Source organism: Crotalus tigris, unplaced genomic scaffold (assembly GCF_016545835.1).
Source record: "Crotalus tigris isolate CLP2741 ecotype Arizona unplaced genomic scaffold, ASM1654583v1 scf7180000024359.8030256, whole genome shotgun sequence".
NCBI classification, from domain to species: Eukaryota; Metazoa; Chordata; class Lepidosauria; order Squamata; family Viperidae; genus Crotalus; species Crotalus tigris.
Window position 1 is genome coordinate 5493997 of NW_024100528.1, and position 23548 is coordinate 5517544.

The 23548-nt window shown below is 39.7% G+C and overlaps 1 pseudogene; it reads left to right on the plus strand.

Annotated features, from left to right (window-relative positions):
• The first annotated feature begins 11834 nt into the window (after positions 1-11834).
• The window catches only part of LOC120300821, a 34570-nt pseudogene continuing 22856 nt past the window's right edge, over positions 11835-23548 (plus strand).

Sequence of the window (23548 nt, forward strand, 5' to 3'; positions counted from 1 at the left end):
TTACTAACACATATGGAAACAAGGAGAATGTCAAACTCTTAGAATGACAAGGTATGCTCTTTATTTTTTTTCAAGAAATAAGTGTGACAATAAGCAGAAATTAATAGGGATGTTGAGATAGCCTTCTTGTAGCTTGAAGAAGGAATAGCACCTGGAGACTATTTCCCAAGTCAGCAAGCAAAAGAAACTATTGTGGCACTTTTCTTAGCTCAGTTGTTAAAGAAATTATTTTTCTCATCTGGGAAAAGACTAAATAATAGAAATTCATGACAAAGCTGATCAGATAGATCTTATCCTTTTGGATGCTGATTTTTGTGGTACAGCTCTATATGATTGGCTTTGTCGCATCACAATGAAATCAAAACTGAATATATACATCAGTTGGCCTTTCTTATCAACCAACAGGGTTTTAAAAAAATTGACTTCCAAGAGTGCATGACAAGGTATTTTTAATCAGCTAATTAGCTTTGTTTAATAAGATTGTTCTTAACTCCAGTTAGGTTCTTGCCTCCCTAGCTTTCTTAGATGTGGCCTTATATGGGCAAGAATCATTTTTATTATCATTAGTATTTTAGTTTTAAATCACATTTTTAATTAATTTTATGTCAGCAGGACTTTTTTTAGAAAATGAATTTTTTAGAGCCAAAAGATGTTCAAATGTTAAGAAATATTAACATTAAACAAAGAAGATACCAATTATAGTAATAAATAATTGAAGATCTGATATGAAAAATCAGTGTATATTGTTTGATTATTAAAGTTAATATTATTACAGTAAATAATTTCACTTTCTGTGAATTTATATTTCATTTGCTGTGCTATACTTCATCGGTCCCTCTCTGTTTCATCTCTGTTTCAGAGATACAGGCAGACACAGAGACATATATTCAAACATTATTTAACAATATTCCAGAATTTTATATTCCAATTATATAATTGTCTGAATCTTAAAACATGTTTATTATGTTCACTCTGATATTAAGTCTCAGTGATTCCAAATTAACATAGAATGTTTGTATATGCATGCATATGTGAGTATATTACTGTGTGTATGTCTGTATAAACATGTGTGTATAGATGTTTACATGCACACAAAGACACACATGCATACATACACACCATTTTTCCAGTAAATTTTATTTGGTGTAACAAATTACTGAAATAATATTAACACATATTTCAATGGACCGCTTTCATAATCTCTATAATTGTGTGTCTCTCTAATAATTGCAAGGAGACTCTCCATAACCATAGTTTGTTAACTTTGGCTTGTGAAATATATTACACTTTCTGAAGCAGAAGAAAAGTAAGCACAAGAACAGCCCATGTGTCATCATATTTAGAGCTGAACTTGGAAGAAGTTCATATCCTGCTTATTCACTGAGCTCACTTGGTGACTCAGCTAATATAATAATAATAATCATCATCATCATCATCATCATCATCATCATCATCATCATCATCCCCCAGTGAGGCACTACCTTGACATGATTGTGGGGCTTGTGTACTCTGAGGAAGATGAGAGCTATGCCAGAGGTTCAACCATACTGGACAGGTCTCATCAGAGGAGTCAGACAAAGAGTGTCTCTCCCATAAAAAATATACATTGATAGACTTTATCTACCAAGGCGTGGAATGCTACAAGTACATCAGATGGTTGAAGAAGAAAAAATGGCTTTGGAAGAATATCTGAAGAACAAGGATGAAGATGCACTGAAATTAGTATATCAGGAAGGCTTACTAACTACTGGAGAGACCAAACTGGCCTACAAGAAAGACCAAATGAAGAACAGAATAGAGGAATGGGAAGACAAAGCACTACATGGCCAATACATGAAAAAAATAGCTGGGAAAGCAGATAATAATAAAACCTGGCAATGGCTAAGAGCAGGAAAATTGAAGAAAGAGACCGAGGGACTAATTCTGGCTGCACAAGACCAAGCCTTAAGGACAAATGCATACAAAGTCAAAATTGAGAAGACAGCAACAGACAGTAAGTGCCGCCTATGCAAAGAAGCTGAAGAAACAGTGGACTACCTGGTAAGCTGTTGCAAGAAGAGTGCACAGACTGATTACAAGCAGCGGCATGACAAGGTAGCAACAATGGTGCATTGGAAGATCTGCAAAAAATATCATTTGCCTGTAAGCAAAAACTGGTGGGATCATAAAATAGAGAAAGTCATAGAAAATGATAAAATTAAACTGCTCTGGGACTTCAGAATTCAAACAGACAAGCACCTGCAACATAACACCCCAGACTTAACAATTGTCGATAAGAAAGACAAAAAAGTCTGGATAGTGGACGTGGCAGTGCCTGGAGACAGCAGAATAGAAGAGAAAGAACTGGAGAAGATAACAAAATATAAAGACCTACAAATAGAAATAGAAAGACTGTGGCAAAAGCAAGCAAGGGTAGTACCAATAGTAATAGGCTCCTTGGGTGCAATCCCAAAACAACTGGAGCACCACTTGAACACCATTGGCATTGACAAATTCGCTATTAGTCAATTGCAAAAGGCGGCCTTATTAGGAACTGCTTCCATCCTGCGACGATACCTGTAATACCATCAAACATCCACATCTGCCTATCCCAGGTCCTGGGTAAGAACTCGATAGGTAGACAAAATGCCAAATCCAGTCTGAACATCTGTCTGACTGTGCGATGATCAATAATAATAATAATAATAATAATAATAATAATAATAATAATCTGGATAGTGGACGTGGCAGTGCCTCGAGACAGCAGAATAGACGAGAAAGAACTGGAGAAGATAACAAAATACAAAGACCTACAAATAAAAATAGAAAGACTGTGGCAAAAACAAGCAAGGGTAGTACCAATAGTAATAGGCTCCTTGGGTGCAATCCCAAAACAACTGGAACACCACTTGAACACCACTGGCATTGACAAATTCGCTATTAGTCAATTGCAAAAGGCGGCCTTATTAGGAACTGCTTTCATCCTGCGACGATACCTGTAATACCATCAAACATCCACATCTGCCTATCCCAGGTCCTGGGTAAGAACTCGATAGGTAAACAAAATGCCAAATCCAGTCTGAACATCTGGCTGACTGTGTGATGATCAATAATAATAATAATAATAATAAAAATCTGGATAGTGGACGTGGCAGTGCCTCGAGACAGCAGAATAGACGAGAAAGAACTGGAGAAGATAACAAAATACAAAGACCTACAATAAAAATAGAAAGACTGTGGCAAAAACAAGCAAGGGTAGTACCAATAGTAATAGGCTCCTTGGGTGCAATCCCCAAAAAAATGGAGCACCACTTGAACACCATTGGCATTGACAAATTCGCTATTAGTCAATTGCAAAAGGCGGCCTTATTAGGAACTGCTTTCATCCTGCGACGATATCTGTAATACCATCAAACATTCACATCTGCCTATCCCAGGTCCTGGGTAAGGACTCGATAGGTAGATAAAATGCCAAATCCAGTCTGAACATCTGGCTGACTGTGCGATGATCCATAATAATAATAATGATAATGATATGATGATGATGATGATGATGATGATGATGATGATAATAATAATAATAATAATAATAATAATAATAATCCCCCAGTGAGGCACTACCTTGACGTTGTTGTGGGGCTTGTGTACTCTGAGGAAGATGAGAGCTATGCCAGAGGTTCAACCATACTGGACAGGTCTCATCAGAGGAGTCAGACAAAGAGTGTCTCTCCCATAAAAAAATATGGTGAGACGTAAATTGCAGAATGCCATACCGGCTCGGACGTCGCCCGGGTTAACAAGGTCCGCACTAGATATTGGAGTTCCTGGATATCTGATGAAAAATGGGTTACAGGACTCAGGACTGTTGGCTGAGCAACCAGGGCCAGCAGCTGCAGAACTACTGGAAGAAAAGGTGTTTACCCGTCGCAGATACACAGTGATGGAAAACAAAGAAATAATGATCTGTTACTACAGATCAAGTCCAACAAGAAGAGGATATCTAAAACGAATGCACCAGTTCTGGAAAGAACAACATCCAGAATCAGAAATAACAGAACAGAGACTAGCAGATCAACGCCGATTTATAACACGAAACAAAATATTCACAGAAACAGAATTGGACGAACTGCAAAGGTTTACCCAGGGCAAAGAAATCAAAGCCTTACCAGAAGTAATTCAGAATGTAGAGGCTAACCAGGGGGAGTTGGCAGTGAAGGAATCTAGCAGAAATATACAACTGTTCTCATTTGGAAACCAGGCACCTCTACCTCAGGAAGAACAAAACCCTCTAACTAAAGAAATAAAAGAATTGAAACAAAGAATAACTGAGCATCTAGAACAGCACAAAAACAACAGAATAAGGCTGCCTGCATTGAAGCTTGTTTCAAAGAAACAGCTAGCACAAGCATTAAAAGATGCAAATACTGCAATAGCAAGTATAAGCACCAATTCACTGCAAGAAACAAACCAACTAATGTACAGCACAGCTGCAGTTATAACAGAATACCTGGGATGCAAAATCAACAAAGAAGAAAAACAAACAAACAGTGCACCACAAAAATGGAAGGTTAGACTAGAAAATAAGATCAGCAAGTTAAGATCACATGCAAGCAAGCTAGAACAGATGAAAGAAAAGAAGCTGAAGAACAAGAAGACCAAAGAATACCTAATCAAGAAATACCACTTAGAAACAAGGAAGATCAAGGAAGCACTGGAAATAATAAAGCAACAAATAACAGCTATAGCCAGGAAAATCAGTAGATATGAAGCTCGAATTGCAAACTATAGGCAGAACCTCCAATTTCAATCCAATCAGAAACGTTTCTACCAATCCATCAATGGAGAAACTGCAAGGAATCAGTCAGTACCTGACAAGGAAGAAACAGTGCAGTTCTGGAAGCAGATATGGGATAACCCAAAGAAATACAACAAGGATGCGGCTTGGTTAAAAGAGGTGGATGCAAATAAAACAGAAGTTGAAATGAAAGAACTAGTAATAACAACAAAAATGGTAGAAAAAAGAGCAAAGAAAATCAAAAATTGGTCAGCACCAGGTGAAGATGAACTGCATGGGTTTTGGTTGAAACATCTAACTGTTATACACCCACTCATTGCCAAGCAGTTCAACAATATACTACAAGGAGGAGAAATTGAAAAGTGGCTAACAACTGGGAAAACCTACCTAATAATGAAAAATCCAGCAAAAGGGGCAACACCAGGTAACTACAGGCCAATTACCTGCTTACCAACAACTTTCAAATTACTAACTGGTGTGATAGCTGATGCAGTACAACAGCATCTAGTTGAAAACAATCTCTTTCGACCTGAGCAGAAAGGAAACCGCCCCAATAGCAGAGGAACAAAAGATCAACTCCTAATAGACAAAATGATCTTGGAAAACTGCAAGAGAAGGAAGACCAACCTGAATGTGGCATGGATTGACTACAAAAAGGCATTTGACTCTCTGCCACATGATTGGATAATCAAGTGCCTAGAAATAACAGGAGTCAGTAGAAACATCAGAAAATTTGTGCAAAGATCGATGGCACAATGGAAGACACAGTTGCAGATCAATGGTGAGAAGCTGGGAGAGGTTAATATCAAGAGAGGGATATTTCAAGGAGATTCATTATCACCATTACTATTTGTTATTGCACTGTTTCCTCTGTCAACAATACTGAATAACTCAGGACATGGCTATCAAACATCAAAAACATCTGCTAGACTATCCCACCTCCTTTACATGGATGATCTGAAGCTGTATGGAAAAACATCATCTGAAATAGAATCGCTGCTCAACACTGTCCGTATATATAGCCAAGATATTGTAATGGAGTTTGGCTTGGACAAATGTGCCACACTTACTATCAAACAAGGAAAAATAGTGAAAACTGAAGGAATCAAGATGCCCCACGAAAATAACATTAAGAGTCTGGATGAGGAAGAGTACTACAAATACTTGGGTATCCTTCAAGCTGACAACATCAAGCACACTGAAGTCAAGAAAAAGATTAGAGGTGAATACATCAAGAGAGTGAAGAAGATCTTAAAATCCAAACTCAATGGAGGAAATACCATAAAGGCAATCAACACCTGGGCAATCCCAGTCATTAGGTACACAGCTGGAATAGTGGACTGGACTCAAGCAGAACTAAAAGCAATGGATAGGCAGACCAGAAAAATAATGACAATGAATCATGCCCTTCATCCACGCAGTGACATTGATAGACTTTATCTACCAAGGCAAATAGGTGGGCGTGGAATGCTACAAGTACATCAGATGGTTGAAGAAGAAAAAATGGCTTTGGAAGAATATCTGAAGAACAATGATGAAGATGCACTGAAATTAGTATATCAGGAAGGCTTACTAACTACTGGAGAGACCAAACTGGCCTACAAGAAAGACCAAATGAAGAACAGAATAGAGGCATGGGAAGACAAAGCACTACATGGCCAATACATGAAAAAAATAGCTGGGAAAGCAGATAATAATAAAACCTGGCAATGGCTAAGAGCAGGAAAATTGAAGAAAGAGACCGAGGGACTAATTCTGGCTGCACAAGACCAAGCCTTAAGGACAAATGCATACAAAGTCAAAATTGAGAAGACAGCAACAGACAGTAAGTGCCGCCTATGCAAAGAAGCTGAAGAAACAGTGGACCACTTGGTAAGCTGTTGCAAGAAGATTGCACAGACTGATTACAAGCAGCGGCATGACAAAGTAGCAACAATGGTGCATTGGAAGATCTGCAAAAAATATCATTTGCCTGTAAGCAAAAACTGGTGGGATCATAAAATAGAGAACGTCATAGAAAATGATAAAATTAAACTGCTCTGGGACTTCAGAATTCAAACAGACAAGCACCTGCAACATAACACCCCAGACTTAACAATTGTCGATAAGAAAGACAAAAAAGTCTGGATAGTGGACGTGGCAGTGCCTGGAGACAGCAGAATAGAAGAGAAAGAACTGGAGAAGATAACAAAATATAAAGACCTACAAATAGAAATAGAAAGACTGTGGCAAAAGCAAGCAAGGGTGGTACCAATAGTAATAGGCTCCTTGGGTGCAATCCCAAAACAACTGGAGCACCACTTGAATACCATTGGCATTGACAAATTCGCTATTAGTCAATTGCAAAAGGCGGCCTTATTAGGAACTGCTTCCATCCTGCGACGATACCTGTAATACCATCAAACATCCACATCTGCCTATCCCAGGTCCTGGGTAAGGACTCGATAGGTAGACAAAATGCCAAATCCAGTCTGAACATCTGGCTGACTGTGCGATGATCCATAATAATAATAATAATAATAATAATAAAGTTGGAAGGGACCTTGGAAAACATCAAGTCCAACCCCCTGCTCAGGCAGGAAACCCTATACCATTTCAGGCAAATGGCTGTCCAGTCTCTTCTTAAAAACTTCCAGTGTTGGAACATTCACAACTTCTGGAGGCAGGTTGTTCCACTGGTTAATTGTTCTAACTGTCAGGAAGTTTCTCCTTAGTTGTAGGGTGCTTCTCTCCTTGATTAGTTTTCATCTGTTGCTTCTTGTCCTGTCTTCAGGGACTTTGGAGAATAGCTTGACTCCCTCTTCTTTCTGGCAGCCCCTGAGATATTGGAACACTGCTATCATGTCCCCCCCTCGTCTTTCTCTTCATTAAACTAGACATACCCAATTCCTTATATGTTTTAGCCTCCAGTCCCCTAATCATCTTTGTTGCTCTTCTCTGTACTCTTTCTAGAGTCTCAACATCTTTTTTACATCATGGTGACCAAAACTGGATGCAGTATTCCAAGTGTGGGCTTACCAAGGCATTGTAAAGTGGTATTAATACTTCACGTGATCTTGATTCTATCCCTCTGTTAATGCAGTCTAGCACTGTGCTGGGTTTTTTTGGTAGCTGCAGCGCACTGCTGGCTCATATTTAAGTGATTTTCCACTAGGACTCCAAGATCCTCTCACAATTACTACTACTACCCCCTATACTATACCTGTACATTTGGTTTTTCTTACCTAAATGTAGAACCTTACTTTTTTCACCACTGAATTTCATTTTGTTATATAGCGCCCAGTGTTCTAGTCTGTCCAGATCCTTCTGTATCCTAAGCTATCTTCTGGAGTGTTGGCTATTCCTGCCAGCTTGGTGTCGTTTGCAAATTTGATGAGTTCCCCATCTATCCCCCATCCAAATCATTGATGAAGATATTGAAGAACACTGGGCCTAGAACAGAGCCCTGGGGCACCCCACTATAGACTTCCCTTCCTGTAGATCAGTGGTTCTCAACCTGTGGGTCGGCACCCCATTTGGGGTCGGACGACCATTTCACAGGGGTCGCCAAACAACGCAGTCCGCCATTTTTCCCCCCTTTTCCTTAGCTGTGCTACTCCCTTTTATTCTATTGGCTTTCAAAAGCCAATAGAATAGACTCTCTTGAATAGAGTCTAATTCTATTGGCTTTCAAAAGCCAATAGGAATTGTCCAGGCTGTCTCTGCCCTGCTGAGCCCGCCAAAAGTCCCATTCTGCAAACGGTGCTGCACCAGTTGGGTAGTCCACGACGTACAACCGGTTGAACAGTCCTCGACTTACGACCAGTGATATACTAATTTAATTTTCATCCATGTTAACTAAATGAAATGTAATAAAAAATAAACACCTGTTAATAGCTTAACCTACATAACGTATGATGTTGGAGGGAGGGAGTTCTCTCAAAGAAAGTTTATCTGCAGGGTGCATGTCAGGAACAGGAAATTAGTCATCTTTCAGATATTGCTGAACCATAGATCGCAGCTGCCCCATCATTGTCTTTCTTTTTGTGGCTGCTGAAATGTTTTTATTTATTTACTTATATTAATTCTAAACTACCCAATATATTGACTCAATTAGTGTTTAATAAAATTGTCATTATAGGAAAACATCTACAATGCAAACATTAAATCAGCATTTATCAACATCTGGAGAAATTCAGATGGCTAAAGAATTAACAATACATAGCTCATTGTTTTTGGGGGTTTTTTGGGAAGTGCTATTGTTCATCTTTATTCACTAAAATAAAGCATAACTCCATCTACCCAAAAGGCTTAAAAATATCAGCGCCATCCAGTCAAATCACATTTTTGCATTACTAATCGTACTTTGCTAACCCCCAGATAACCCATTCATCCCACGGGGGTTGTCTCCGTCTTCTCTATTGTCTCCATCTTCCTCCCTAGGCCTGTTGTCTCTTTCTTCCAAAAGATCCATAAGAATGGATCTACATTTATTTCTTACTTGTTATTTCCACCAACTCAACCCTTCATTTTCTTTCTTCCTCTCCTCTGTTTTCCTTTGTCTCCTGACTACTCAAATCCATTCCTATTTTACAGAGGAACTGATACCATTTGAAGATCTGGAATTGGCTTGCATAATTGACTAATTCTGAGGCTTGTTATGATGCTTCATTTTTGAATTAATTTTGTGACAAGATAAACACAATTGTTGGGAAATAATATCCCAAACAAGACTTGTATGCATGCATAAATAAAAACAAAATAAATCTAACAGAGAGTTAAATTAATGAATTGAAAAACATACCCAGAGGTACATCTTTTGATCCACCAACATTATTGTGTTCTGATTAAATTTGATATTTGAAGGGAAAATATTTTAAGGTACCTTAGCTGACAATTGCATTTCCACTCAAAATATGCATATAAAAACATATTTATTGTTTTTTTTTTAAAAAAAAAATACTGATGCACAATAAAGAGCAAAAAGTTATTGTACTAGTTAAATCCTAGGAGAACAGAAAGAATGTCAAGGTGGGGGAAAAGTCTGCTTTACATCTCCAGGCAAACAAAAACATGGGAGAGAATACTATTGAGCTTGTGATTAAATTGTTGATACTACTTAATCATGAGATCAGAATACATGCACATTCCAATATTTGCTAAACAAATATTGTCACTGGCACATCTGGTGGGGGTTGTTCATGTTCTTTTCTTTTTGTAATGGTTTTTTCATCACTTTCATTTCAGCTCTCCTGTGGATTATATATCTGTATTTCTGTCTCTCTCAGTGTCTGTGTGATTTTGGATTGCTTCAGAGCCCATGGAGACTGTTTTGGCTGGCAGCTTAACATAAGAACTATATACAGATGACAGTTATATAGACAAGACGAAAAGTATTCCTAATGGAGTTATGATTCAATATTCTTTATTTTAATAATTGTTTTATGGCCAATGACATTGTTGTGTCCTGAGCCTGCAAAGGCAGGCTCGGGACGTTGCAACAGTCCCGGGCAGTTGCAAGCTGCCCGGGACCAGACTGGCTGGCGCCTGCTTCGCGCACATGCGCGAGGAGCAGAGCGCGCCAAATGTTGCCATTTGGCCCAGGGAATGTTCTTAAGAGAGGCAGAGAGGCCTGCGTACCTCAGAGCTGAAACGGAGCTGAAGGAACAACAATAAAAGCTTCTTAACTCTACGAGATGCTCTGTGATTTATTGCCATTAAGCTGAGGACTCAACAACTGGCGACGAGGATGGGATGCCTTACAAGCAATTAAAAGAATTGTAAGCTTACCCAGGAGTCCGGAGAACAGCTAGGAAGACGGCGTTAAATTCAGCACCTGCCTGCCAATACAGCGTCATTGGAGGTAAGCTGGCTGATCGACCCTTTCCATTACAAAAGAGAAAATGGCAAAGATAGGAAAGATTTCTGAATTTGATATCAAGCACCCAGAAAGATGGGAGTCTTATGTGGCCAGAGTAGAAAACTATTTGAAAGTAAACCAAGTAAGAGAAGATGGCTTAAAGGCCACTACTTTGCTCTGTGTTTGTGGTCAAGATGCATTTGAAATTGCTGAAAACTTAGCAGCCCCTGCGCCTCTTGAATCTGTTACCTACACAGATTTTAAAAAATTACTAAAAGAACATTTTCAGCCCCAGTTGTCTGTTATTGCATGGAGACATACCTTTGAACAGAGGGATCAACGGGCTGGTGAACCAGCTAAAGAATACATTGCAGCTTTGAGAAGAGCAGCCAAGCTCATGAGTTTAAAGACTTAGAAGAAAGGCTGAGAGACAGATTTGTATGTGGGCTTAGAAACAGAGACTTGCAGCAGAGACTTTTTGCAAAAGAAGACATATCGTTTCAAGATGCCTTGAGAGAGGTTACTGCAGAAGAGGCAGCAGGTCGGGCAATCAAGAATATGAGGCCTATCAGAAGTACTCCAGAAGCTGTTTCCATGCACCATGAGGGAGTCCAGGAGAGCTCGGAAGAGTATCCTGAAGAAGAGGTGGATCATCTCTACCCAGCCAAAGAAAGGAAGCAGAAGGAAGGCAAAGAAAAGTCTTCAGCTGTACCCAAGTGCTTCGGGTGTGGAGGTCGCCACAAGAGGACCGACTGCAGGTTCCGTTCTGCAATCTATAGAGCATGTGGAAAGCAAGGCCACATAGCAGCTGTGTGTCTGGGCCATCAGAAGGTACAACCACGAGAAGAATTGCGCCTGAAAGGTACCAGGGTCCCCAGCCAAAACAGGGTGGGTTTCTGTGCTTCATGAAGAAGCATTTATAGGACAGGCACACACAAACCACTCAAAAAGAAACTGTCACTTAAAGTGAAGTTGCAAGGAGTTCCATTTGTCATGGAACTAGACACTGGGTCTGCACTTTCAGTTATTTCCATTCACACATTCAGAAAGATTTGCTGTAGCAGTGGGTTCCAGGCCAAGCTTAGGCCATCCAATATAGTTCTAACAGACTTTCAAAACTCCAAGGTGTGTGTTAAGGGGGAGGCCACCCTTAACGTACAATATAAGGATTTTGAAGGTCCATTAGATGTATTGATAGTGGGGGGTGAGCGCACAAGTCTCATAGGACTCGATTGGTTTGAGGCCTTGGGAATACAAGTTACAGGGCTCAATAGCTTGCAAACAGTAGGTCTACAAGAAGTCTGCAAAGAATTTGCAGATGTCTTCAGCCCACAGCTGGGTACATACAAAGGGCCCCCAGTTTCCTTAAAATTGGACCCCACTGTCACTCCTATCAGAATAAAAGCAAGGAGAGTACCTTTTGCTTTAAAAGGAAAAATTGATGCTGAATTGGACAAATTGATTCAGCAAGAAGTCTTAGAACCTGTTGACTCCAGTCCTTGGGAAACTCCCATAGTCACTCCTCTTAAGGCTAATGTTGACATTCGCATCTGTGCAGATTACAAATGCACCCTAAATAAGGCATTGCAACAACATGCCTATCCTGTACCTGTAGTAAGCCATATTCTGGCTTCCCTCAAGGGGGGGGGGCGTGTTTTTGCAAAGCTAGATTTAGCACAGGCTTATCAATAGTTACCTGTTGATGAAGCTGCTGCTATAGCACAAACCATTGTAACACATAGGGGGGCATTCAAAGTCAAAAGACTACAATTTGGAGTAAATGTGGCTCCTGGAATTTTCCAAAGCGTAATGGAAAATACCTTGAGGGGTATACCAGGGGTTTGCCCCTACTTTGATGATGTCTTAATTGCTGGAGATTCCACTCAAAATTTAGCTGAGAGATTGAGGGCTGTCCTGCTGCGGTTCCGGAAAACAGGCCTCAAGCTTAAAAAAGACAAATGTAAAATTGGGGTGCCTTCTACAGATTTTCTGGGATTCAAAATAGATGCCAATGGGATTCATCCTGCTGAGTCCAAATTAAAAGCTATCATGCAAGCTCCTAGGCCTAAGTCCAAAGCTGAACTACAAGCTTTTCTGGGCCTTTTGAATTTCTATAATTCATTCATTCCTCACAAGGCTAATGTAGCTGAACCACTTCATAGGCTTCTGGACAAACAGGCAGTGTGGCAGTGGTCACAAGCACATGAAGCAAGCTTCAATGAGGTTAAGGCTTTACTCACATCCAATAATGTGCTTGCACATTTTAATGAAACTCTCCCTGTGTGCATCGCTTGTGATGCCTCCCCTTATGGGGTGGGAGCAGTATTTAGCCACCTTAGGCCGGATGGAACTCAGGTTCCTCTTGCATATTACTCCAGAACCTTGTCTTCTGCTGAGCGAAACTACGCCCAGATAGACAGGGAGGCCTTAGCTGTTGTTGCTGGAATTAAAAAAATTCCATGATTTTTTATATGGCAGACATTTCACGGTCTACACTGACCATAAGCCTTTGTTGGGGTTGTTTACTACAAAGAAACAAACCCCCCATATCATCTCCCCCAGGATGCTGAGATGGTCAATTTTTCTGTCAGCCTATAATTTTTCTTTAATTCACAAACCTGGCAAAGAAATGGGCCATGCTGATGGCCTAAGTAGATTACCCTTACAAGTAGTGGAGGCTGATCCTGCCCCTGCCATCAACATCCTTTCCATTCAGGAGCTGCCTGAGTCACCTTTAAATGCCAGGGATGTGGCTGCTGAATCAGCCACAGATCTCACACTCTCTCGTGTCTTATCCTGGGTTTTGTCTGGATGGCCAGAGAGTTGTCCAGGCATTGAGTTTCAGAGTTTCTGGCTTAAGAGACATGAGTTATCCACTTTTCAGGGTTGTCTGCTGTAGGGCAGCAGAGTTGTTATTCCTACCTCAATGAGGTCTAGAGTCTTAGGTTCCCTTCACGAGGGTCATCCTGGCATTGTAAGAATGAAGGCGCTTGCGCGCAGCCATTTGTGGTGGCCTGGGTTAGACAAGGAAATTGAGGCTAAGGTGCACGCTTGCCACCTTTGTCAGCGCTCACGCCCAGAAATGCCCCAGGCCCCTTTGCATAGATGGGAAGAAACACAGTTACCTTGGTCTAGGGTGCACATCGATTATGCTGGGCCTTTTCAGGCTCAATTCTTCTTGGTCCTGGTTGATAGCTATTCAAAATGGCTTGAGGTTGTACCTGTCTCTTCAACCACCGCTGCCAGGACCATTCAAGTACTGAGGGGGATTTTTGCTGCACATGGTCTTCCGGATGTGTTGGTGTCTGACAACGGCCCTCAATTCACCTCTTCCGAATTCCAAGCTTTCTTACAGGCCAACATGATTCGTCATGCCACCTCTGCACCTTTCCACCCTTCCACCAACGGTATGGCTGAACGGATGGGCCACATCACCAAGGATGCTTTAAAGAAACTGACCTATGGGGACTGGCACCACAGGTTGGCAGACTTTCTTCTTGCGTACCGCACCACACTTTCAACTTCTATTAGGAAAAGCCCAGCTGAACTTCGCTGGGGGCGCAAACTGATTACTAAACTTGACCAGTTGCACCCAGACAGACTACCTCCTAAGGTTACACAACCCAGGGCACCGAGGCAATTGAAAGTGGGTGCCCCGGTATGGACCCGTAACTACGGACCAGGTCACTTGTGGGTTCCTGCTGTAGTTTGCAAGGTTACAGGTCCCTTGTCATACAAGGTCTCGTTGGATGACGGTCGTGTCCTTCGGCGGCATATTAACCAGCTGTGTACAAGACTGGACTTATCCTCAGAAACTCCTGGGCCTTTTCCAGGGGGAGAGGGGGACCTCAATGGGCAAAGGGATGGGTGTTGGCAGCAGCCGGGCCCCAACAGAGAGGCCACAGAAGGCCTACTCCAAGATTCCGCAAGTGTTCCAAACAGGAATCCATGGGAACTAGGAAGCACACAGGCACCAGTGCCTACTCCATCCAGGGAGTCACCCAGGGGGCATGCTCATCATTCACCAATACCATTCAGCACTCCAGTCAGGGAGAATAACCGGGAGCATCCTAATAACTCAAACATTGCAAGAGAGCTGGCAAACAACCAGTCTAGTTGGCCCAGTACTGCTACTGTTTCCAGAAGGAGGTATTTACACAGGGAGGTGGCCGGAGAGGCACATCCCACTTCTGACACCTCCGGCACAGATGGGGGGGGCAACTGAGTTTTGGGGAAATACTGAAGCCCCAGACAGTCCCATTACAGAACTGGGGAGCGAAGGAATGCAGCCCCCTGATAGGTCCAGTGTGGGCCTGGGAGGCACTACAGAGTTGCCTAACAGTGGCAGTTCTACAGAGAGGCCTGAGAGCCTGCAACTAGGCAGGTCAACCAGGTTATTGGGAGAACAAAATCCTGGTCTGACAAGCCCGGTGGGCAAGCAAGCAGACCAGGCAATGGGGCACGGTCCATGGGGACCACCAGGGTCTGATAGAGGGGGCAAATCCATGTCATCCTCTGGGCAAAATGGAATTGGGAATTCTCAGGGTCTAAGGAGGTCACAGAGAGTCAAGAGATCTCCTAAGTACCTTGAGGATTTTGTAACTCTGCTGGCAAAGCAGAAACAGTGAGAAGGTGTCTGCTGTTGGGAGCAATGGGAATATGGGCGTTGGGTATTAATGCCCAGAACAATAACCCAGTAACATTGGAGCATGGGTTGGCACACCACGCTCGTGTTGAGGTCGCATGTAACTATTCATATGGTTATTAGTCTTAGCCGGGGGGGAGGGGTGTTGTGTCCCAAGCCTGCAAAGGCAGGCTCGGGACGTTGCAACAGTCCCGGGCAGTTGCAAGCTGCCCGGGACCAGACTGGCTGGCGCCTGCTTCGCGCACATGCGCGAGGAGCAGAGCGCACCAAATGTTGCTATTTGGCCCAGGGAATGTTCTTAAGAGAGGCAGAGAGGCCTGCATGCCTCAGAGCTGAAACGGAGCTGAAGGAACAACAATAAAAGCTTCTTAACTCTACGAGATGCTCTGTGATTTATTGCCATTAAGCTGAGGACTCAACAGACATGAACAGAAATAATAAGACCAGGACTCCACTTTTTTTTTTACAAATCCTTACGTATTTAAGTATGTGTGTGTGTGTGTGTGTGTGCGTGTGTTTGTGTTTGTACTACTAGACTTAAATACGGAAGGACACATATCTGTGTATGCTAGAAAAAAAGAAGAAAGATAGAAAGACTTCCGTTATTTGCAGCAGCTGCAAAAAAAAAAAAATGTTATCTCCCCTCTCATTCAAATTACATTATAGAGATCCCTTCTGCCTTATATTCAACCTTTTTTTTAACCAAGAAATCCAATAATCACAAATTCATTTTTTTCCATTTTCAGCAAAAAGTCCATAAAAAGTTTCCAATCTTTCATGAAAATACTTATTGTTTTATCCCTGATCAGGCAAGCCAGTGTTGTCATTTCTGCTAATTCTGCCACTTTCACAATCCATTTCTCCACTGTGGGTATTTCAGTCTTTCTCCATTACTGTGCATAGAATAATCTTTCTTCAGTAATATGTATAAAATTAATTTTCCATAAGTGTTTTCTGATTGATTGTCCATTAGTTCCAGTAAAAAAAGAAAGCTCTGGTTTCATCTAATATTTAAAATTCTTTGCATCATGATATGTACTTGTATTCGTTTTTTTTTAAATTTTCTACATGCGTGATAAAATCTCCCTTCATATTCTTTTATATTTGCAGTATTGACTAGATGTGCCTTTATACATCATAGATAATTCCTTTGCTGCCATATACCAATGGTACATCATTTTATAAAAATTCTGTTTTAAATCATAACACAATATAAGTTTCAATCCTTTTACCCATATTCCTTTCCATTGGTCCATACTGTGATCAAAATTCTTAGCTCATTTTATCATGTATTCTTTAACTTCTTCTACCACTTCATATCTCAGCAAACATTTTCTATTCATATTTCATCATTTCTACACTATTCAATTTCAAATTAATTAAAACTTAATCACACCTCCCCATACCCTGTATGTCCTGCTCCCTCTTTTTTCCATCTGGCTTTAATGGTTTGTATTTGTTAATGATTTTATCTGTTGTGTTTTATGATTATTGATTTTAATGTTTTTATAATGTTTTTATGCTGTAAATTGCCCAGAATCATTGGATACAAGATGAGGCAAATAGATTTAATTAATTAATTAATTAATGATTAAATGTAACCACATCACATTGCATCATTATAGTACTCTTTTGTGCATATCAAAAACTTTGAAAACTATATCCCTCTGCAGTGAGTTGTTCTCCTGACTTCATCATAAGTTCTCCATGTTCCTGTGCTAACAAATCTTGGTATGTTAACTGATTTTTGCTTACTATTTACTTTCTGTATTTTTTTTTCTGAGCCCAGAAAAGGTATTCTTGGAAATAGCCTGGGTTTGTATTTAAGCCATATTTTTAATATGGTACTTCTCACAAAATGGTTTTTGAAATCTACATCAACTTTAACTTTATCATACTATAAAGAGGCATGCCAACCAAACCTCAGGTTATGTTTTTCTAATTCTAACATTCACATATTTCTCAGGAACATGCACTTTTTCATCCAAACCAAACAGCAGGCTACAAAATACAGCTTAAAATCTGACAATCATAATCCTCCTCTTTCTTTTGGAACTTGAAGAATTTAACGCTTGGTTTGTTTCTTGTCATATAAATCTAAATAGATCTCTTTGCCACTGTTTAAAATATATATCATTTTTCAAAATAGGCATTATTTGAAATAAAAACAACATTTTAAATAATACATTCATTGTTGTTGCATAAATTGTTGGAAACAATCATAATTAAAGTTTTTCCATCTTAATAAGTCCTTATTAATTTTGTTCCCTACCTTAAAATAATTATTTTGAAACAACATACAATTCATGTTAGTCATACTAATACTAATACTAATACTAATAATTGAAAACAAAGAAATAATGATCTGTTACTACAGATCAAGTCCAACAAGGAGAGGATATCTAAAATGAATGCACCAGTTCTGGAAAGAACAACATCCAGAATCAGAAATAACAGAACAGAGACTAGCAGATCAACGCCGATTTATAATACAAAATAAAGTATTCACAGAAACAGAATTGGACGAACTGCAAAGGTTTAGCCAGGGCAAAGAAATCAAAGCCTTACCAGAAGTAATTCAGAATGTAGAGGCAAACCAGGGGGAGTTGGCAGTGAAGGAATCCAGCAGAGATATACAACTGTTCTCATTTGAAAACCAGGCACCTCTTCCTCAGGAAGAACAAAACCCTCTAACTAAAGAAATAAAAGAATTGAAACAAAGAATAACTGAGCATCTAGAACAGCACAAAAACAACAGAATAAGGCTGCCTGCATTGAAACCTGTTCCAAAGAAACAGCTAGCACAAGCATTAAAAGATGCAAATACTGCAATAGCAAGTATAAGCACCAATTCACTGCAACAAACAAACCAACTAATGTACAGCACAGCTGCAGTTATAACTGAATACCTGGGATGCAAAATCAACAAAGAAGAAAAACAAACAAACAGTGCACCAGAAAAATGGAAGGTTAGACTAGAAAATAAGATCAGCAAGTTAAGATCACATGAAAGCAAGCTAGAACAGATGAAAGAAAAGAAGCTGAAGAACAAGAAGACCAAAGAATACCTAATCAAGAAATACCACTTAGAAACAAGGAAGATCAAAGAAGCACTGGAAATAATAAAGCAACAAATAACAGCTATAGCCAGGAAAATCAGTAGATATGAAGCTCGAATTGCAAACTATAGGCAGAATCTCCAATTTCAATCCAATCAGAAACGTTTCTACCAATCCATCAATGGAAAAACTACAAGGAATCAGTCAGTACCTGACAAGGAAGAAACAGTGCAGTTCTGGAAACAGATATGGGATAACCCAAAGAAATACAACAAGGATGTGGCTTGGTTAAAAGAGGTGGATGCAAATAAAACAGAAGTTGAAATGAAAGAACTAGTAATAACAACAAAAATGGTAGAAAAAAGAGCAAAGAAAATCAAAAATTGGTCAGCACCAGGTGAAGATGAACTGCATGGGTTTTGGTTGAAACATCTAACTGTTATACACCCATTCATTGCCAAGCAGTTCAACAATATACTACAAGGAGGAGAAATTGAAAAGTGGCTAACAACTGGGAAAACCTACCTAATAATGAAAAATCCAGCAAAAGGGGCAACACCAGGTAACTACAGGCCAATTACCTGCTTACCAACAACTTTCAAATTACTAACTGGTGTGGTAGCTGATGCAGTACAACAGCATCTAGTTGAAAACAATCTCTTTCCACCTGAGCAGAAAGGAAACCGCCCAATAGCAGAGGAACAAAAGATCAACTCCTAATAGACAAAATGATCTTGGAAAACTGCAAGAGAAGGAAGACCAACCTGAATGTGGCATGGATTGACTACAAAAAGGCATTTGACTCTCTGCCACATGATTGGATAATAAAGTGCCTAGAAATAACAGGAGTCAGTAGAAACATCAGAAAATTTGTGCAAAGATCGATGACACAATGGAAGACACAGTTGCAGATCAATGGTGAGAGGCTGGGAGAGGTTAATATCAAGAGAGGAATATTTCAAGGAGATTCATTATCACCATTACTATTTGTTATTGCACTGTTTCCTCTGTCAACAATACTGAATAACTCAGGACATGGCTATCAAACATCAAAAACATCTGCCAGACTATCCCACCTCCTTTACATGGATGATCTGAAGCTGTATGGAAAAACATCATCTGAAATAGAATCACTGCTCAACACTGTCCGTATATATAGCCAAGATATTGTAATGGAGTTTGGCTTGGACAAATGTGTCACACTTACTATCAAACAAGGAAAAATAGTGAAAACTGAAGGAATCAAAATGCCCCATGAAAATAACATTAAGAGTCTGGATGAGGAAGAGTACTACAAATACTCGGGTATCCTTCAAGCTGACAACATCAAGCACACTGAAGTCAAGAAAAAGATTAGAGGTGAATACATTAAGAGAGTGAAGAAGATCTTAAAGTCCAAACTCAATGGAGGAAATACCAAAAGGCAATCAACACCTGTGCAATCCCAGTCATTAGGTACACAGCTGGAATAATGGACTGGACTCAAGCAGAACTAAAAGCAATGGATAGGCAGACCAGAAAAATAATGACAATGAATCACGCCCTTCATCCACGCAGTGACATTGATAGACTTTATCTACCAAGGCAAATAGGTGGGCGTGGAATGCTACAAGTACATCAGATGGTTGAAGAAGAAAAAATGGCTTTGGAAGAATATCTGAAGAACAATGATGAAGATGCACTGAAATTAGTATATCAGGAAGGCTTACTAACTACTGGAGAGACCAAACTGGCCTACAAGAAAGACCAAATGAAGAACAGAATAGAGGCATGGGAAGACAAAGCACTACATGGCCAATACATGAAAAAAATAGCTGGGAAAGCAGATAATAATAAAACCTGGCAATGGCTAAGAGCAGGAAAATTGAAGAAAGAGACCGAGGGACTAATTCTGGCTGCACAAGACCAAGCCTTAAGGACAAATGCATACAAAGTCAAAATTGAGAAGACAGCAACAGACAGTAAGTGCCGCCTATGCAAAGAAGCTGAAGAAACAGTGGACCACTTGGTAAGCTGTTGCAAGAAGATTGCACAGACTGATTACAAGCAGCGGCATGACAAAGTAGCAACAATGGTGCATTGGAAGATCTGCAAAAAATATCATTTGCCTGTAAGCAAAAACTGGTGGGATCATAAAATAGAGAAAGTCATAGAAAATGATAAAATTAAACTGCTCTGGGACTTCAGAATTCAAACAGACAAGCACCTGCAACATAACACCCCAGACTTAACAATTGTCGATAAGAAAGACAAAAAAGTCTGGATAGTGGACGTGGCAGTGCCTGGAGACAGCAGAATAGAAGAGAAAGAACTGGAGAAGATAACAAAATACAAAGACCTACAAATAGAAATAGAAAGACTGTGGCAAAAGCAAGCAAGGGTAGTACCAATAGTCATAGGCTCCTTGGGTGCAATCCCAAAACAACTGGAGCACCACTTGAACACCATTGGCATTGACAAATTCGCTATTAGTCAATTGCAAAAGGCGGCCTTACTAGGAACTGCTTCCATCCTGCGACGATATCTGTAATACCATCAAACATCCACATCTGCCTATCCCAGGTCCTGGGTAAGGACTCGATAGGTAGACAAAATGTCAAATCCAGTCTGAACATTTGGCTGACTGTGCGATGATCCATAATAGTAATAATAATAAAAGTTGGAAGGGATCTTAGAGGTCATCTAGTCCAACCTCCTGTTCAGTCAGGAAACCCTATACCATTTCACCACTTCTGGAGGCAGGTTGTTCCACTGGTTAATTGTTCTAACTGTCAGGAAGTTTCTCCTTAGTTGTAGGTTGCTTCTCTCCTTGATTAGTTTTCATCTGTTGCTTCTTGTCCTGCCTTCAGGCACTTTGGAGAATAGCTTGACTCCCTCTTCTTTGTGGCAGCCCCTGAGATATTGGAACACTGCTATCATGTCCCCCTTCATCCTTCTCTTCATTAAACTAGACATATCCAATTTCAGCAACCGTTCCTTATATGTTTTAGCCTCCAGTTCCCTAATCATCTTTGTTGCTCTTCTCTTTACTCTTTCTAGAGTCTCAACATCTTTTTTACATCGTGGTGACCAAAATTGGATGCAGTATTCCAAATGTGGCCTTACCAAGGTATTGTAAAGTGGTATTAATACTTCACATCATCCAGAGCTGAGTAGAGGATTTAACTTTTGCTTTCTTTGATTTTATTTGGATTTTAAGTTTAAAGATTTACTTTTACTTTTATATTCCCTCTTTTTATTTTTTTTCCTTTTGTTGAAAGGGAAAGTAAAATGGCGATCGGCAAGCCTTTCGGTTTTTTTTTTTTTTCCTTTGGGAAGGTAGAATGGCGATCGGCAGGCTTTTTGGTGTTTTTTTTATCCTTTTCCTTTTTTTTTAATGATTGGAACGGAATGTGGATTTGATTTTGATGTTGGGTTTGGATTTTAGAAGCATTATTATTTTTGTTTAACTTCTTTGTTTTGCTTTTTGTACTTTTAAAAAAATGGAATGGATTTTTTCTATTTAATTATTTTTTTCTTCTTCCCTTTTCTTTTTTTAACTCCTTTCTTTTTATTATAATGATCTCCTTTTGAAGGATTTTTTGATTTTTTGGAGTTAATCTCTCTTTTTCTTTTGTTTAATTTTTGTAACTTTTAAGAAGGAGTAAAGATTTTTCTAAGATGGCTCCAAAGCGTTCAGTATTTTTTTTGTTATAATGATCTCCTTTTGAAGGATTTTTTGAATTTTTTTGGACTTAATCTCTCTTTTTCTTTTGCTTAATTTTTGTAATTTTTAAGAAGGAGTAAAGATTTTTTTTAAGATGGCTCCAAAGCATCCAGTAATTCCTACAGCTCCTAAGGTGGTTTCTTCTTCGGTGTTATCATCAGTGCAACAACCTAAATCAATAGCTTCACCCTCTTCCTTGGTACAGCCAATAATTGTGAAGGATTTGCAAGATATGATGGGAAATGTTATATCTCAAATTAGGGCAGAAATGAAAGAGATTTTAGAGGAAAATAATAAGATTTTGAGGCAAGAGATAGTTTTGGCTCTAAAAGGAGTTGCCTCTGTTCTTGAAAAGCTGAACTCTCGTGTAGAAGAGGTAACAGAAAAAGTGGAATTGATGGAGGGAAAATTTGAAAGCATGGAAAAAGAAATGGAAAATGAGATTCTTATGCTTCAATATAGACAAATGGAATATGCCTTAAGAATCAGAGGTTTGGGAGAGTCTGTGCAAGGAGATCTGAGAGAGATGGTTGCAAAGGACTTTGCTGTGATTTTGAATAAAGAAAAAGAGGAAATACTTAGTGAAATTGAAAAATTATTTAGAGTTAACTCTGTGGTGGCAGTGCAAAAGAATTTGCCAAGAGATGTGGTAATTTACTTTGGGAAAAGATCCCTGCGCAACGAAATTATACAAGCTTTTTATAAGAAGAGATTTCAAATTGCTTCACAAGATGTTATAATTCTAAAGGAGATCCCATCTAAAATTTTAAGAAGAAGAAAGGAGTTTGCTTTTTTAGCAGATGAACTTAAAAAGAGACGAATCTTGTTCAGATGGGATGTTCCGATTGGAATGGTGGTGAATTACCTGGGGATATGTTATAGACTTAATACTGTTTCTCAAGCAAAAGACTTTTATACTTCGGTCCTGGGGGTATGTTCATCGCCATCTATTAAGTTTAAAGCTTTGGAAGAAAAGAAGGTAGAATTGCAGTCTGAAGAGCCTATACTTATGAAAATTGGGAAACCTCAGTTTGAGGGGCCTCAACAAGTTGAGATGGAGGAGCAGAGGATAACCTGTGCAACATATAACTGTAAAGAAAAGGAGCAACAGAAGAAGGTTAAGGAAGCCTCACAACTATTGGTTTCTGAATCTGCGGGAGAAGTAGGATTTATAAATTTTTTGGAGCAACCTTTAAGGGTAGAATTGCAGTCTGAAGAGCCTATATTAATGAAAAATGGGAAATCTCAGTTTGAGGGGCCTCAACAAGTCGAGATGAAGGAGCAGAGGACAACTCGTGCAACATATAATCGTAAAGAAAAAGAGCAACAGAAGAAGGAGTTTAAGGAAGCCTCACAAGTATTGGCTCCTGAGTGCAGGAGAAGCAGGATTTATAAACTTTTTGGAGCTACCTTTAAAGGCAGATTTCAAAGCACTTCTTTTGAGATTTATGGATAAGAGAGACTGACAAGGATGGAGATCGAATGAAAATTCTAGATAAGAAGTTTAAGTTTAAGTACTTAGTTT